At 36.8% G+C, this 2,375-nt stretch overlaps 1 protein-coding gene across 2 annotated transcripts in view; it reads left to right on the plus strand.

Moving 5' to 3' along the window:
* The window catches only part of LOC117181385 (integrin alpha-PS1), a 71,390-nt gene that overhangs the window by 68,224 nt on the left and 791 nt on the right, over positions 1-2,375 (plus strand). The gene's annotated exons all lie outside the window — the stretch shown is intronic.

Raw genomic sequence — 2,375 nt, forward strand, 5'->3', positions numbered from 1 at the left:
CGACTCCGTAACCTTTATTGCACTCTGACATTAAACCACACCTTCACCGCATTGTCATCCTGGGAATTTTCGAGTACACCCAGCAAAAAAAAATGCCAAAGCAGGAATTAATCCCTGTGGGCACAAAATTTGCCGACATCTTTACGATATCCTATGTTCATGTCGTTAAGGTGTCTTTACGGTATCGTAAAAACGTCTTATGATCTGACGATGTCTCTGATACACGTATACACGGAATTAATTAAATTCACAGAATTCATTGTATTTTCAGAATTCACGAAATTCCTAGAATTCGTGGAATTTTCGGAATTCATGATATTCGCGAAAATGATGGAATACGCTGAACTAATTGAATTCATGAAACTTGTGGAATTCATGGATTTCATAGGATTCACGGAATTAATTAAATTCCGTGAATTAATTGCAAAAAGGTTAAAATAAAAATGTGCTAAATAAATTTCTCGGGTGGTTCTTGCACAAAATAGCGTGTGATGCACGTACGTAAGGCGATTACTACTCGTGCGATTGCAGTATTTGCCTTCAGCTCATGCTCTAAGTTTCAGACTCTTTGGCAATTGCCTACTTTGCGCACTTGCATCATAAATAGTTATTATATCGACGCCTCCATTAAATATGAGTTCAATATGATTAGTGAAGTCTCCCCTATTTCACCTTCTCCGTACGCAGTAATTTCCATTTGCACAGTTCAAGTGTCTCCCATCACGGTCGTTGTACACTTTCATCCGCGTCAGTGGCTGCCCAATTTAAAAAAAGAGGCCCGAAGAGTAGGAATTTTGAATTAAGTATTTTAGGACGACGCCATGGAAATGCAGACTTTTTCGAAAAAATATTCTAAACGAAAAGTAAGTCATAAGTATATGAATAGTAATATTTTTCAAGCGTAGAATCTATTTTCTCAATCACGTTTCATTCCTTCGTTGATTGATGACGTTTCAATGTCACAAAATAAAATATCCAAACTTTCAGGTTATTTGCACTCTAACATTAAACTTCAGATAGTTGCTTGTATTTCGTCAAACTAAAAGGTCTTCAACTGATAAAGGGTGAAAAAATATAATTGCACAAATGCATTCCACACTTGAAAAAATGACTGTTCAGACCTATATAACTTAACTTTACATTTAGACGATTTTCTCAAAAAATACTTGTGCCGTTTTGCAGTACCATGTACTAACCTACCCGGCGGATGACATTTCCACTTAGCTTCGCATGTCGTCGCGGTGCGACATGCTGAACAAATAACTATTCCGCAAATATTTTGAGCCGTTTTTTTATTTCATTATATTGATTTTTAGTTGGAAAATTGCAGTACGTTAACAAAAACACTGGCGTGCCTGAAGTGCTGAACCCCCGCGACTTTTTCGAATGTGCAAATCGGAACCGTCTGAACCGTTTCCAATTGGAATGCATAATATTGTGCAATCTTATGTGAGTCCCCGTGCATTCCGCTACATAGCTGCTGTTTTTCAGACAAGAGTCACAACAGTCTCTCGTCCCTTGAGCTGAGAAACTGCGTGGGCTAGTACTTCTAGGAATTAATAAACCGTAGTTACTACACTCAGAGTTTGTTGAATTTATATGTATCATTATTGATTTAAAATAGGCCCGTGCTTTGCGGCACATATGCAGTTAAAAAAAGTTGCGTACAGCGCCCTCGTCGATACAACGCCGGGGTAGCCAATGAACGTCGCTTGATAAAAATAACTTGCGTGTCGTGGTAGAGATCGAAAAAAAATATTTTTAGAACTCGCTCTGGCCATTTTTATATCTTATAGAGTTTAACATGTAAAATCTTTCCAATTTTTATTTCTTCGATTTTGGACAGGAAATTATAAGCCAATTTATTTGATATTTAATATACTTGTTCACTTATCAATGAATATTGCATTTATCGCAATTTTATATCTCAGAAATATTATGCAAAAGTTTTAGGCATATCAAACATGGCATATATGGCAATTTTTGGAGGCTCATTGTGACCCTCAGATATACTTGTGTAACTTGACATTTTAAAGAGACATTCGTTAGACTATTGAGAATAGATTGCTAAAAAAAAAGCGATTAAAAGTATAATTTAAATTGAGTAAAGCGTAAGAAAACCTTATGAAAAATGACGCATTTAAGTTGAACACCGGCTGAAGGGACTGCAGGTGGACGGCTGCAAATAAAAAAAATAGACATACATTTATTTGCCTACGAGAACAATTTGGCCAACAAGCCCGTTAAAATTGGTCGAATGTGAGTTTTTGGGCCACCCTAATATATATAATTAAAAATTTGTCATAAGGACAACCGCAGGATTTCGCCGGGAGCGGGTGCTAATCTGAAAAATTGCACCCGCTTCCAGCGAAATC

This window comes from Belonocnema kinseyi, chromosome 10, assembly GCF_010883055.1.
Source record: "Belonocnema kinseyi isolate 2016_QV_RU_SX_M_011 chromosome 10, B_treatae_v1, whole genome shotgun sequence".
Classification (NCBI taxonomy): Eukaryota; Metazoa; Arthropoda; class Insecta; order Hymenoptera; family Cynipidae; genus Belonocnema; species Belonocnema kinseyi.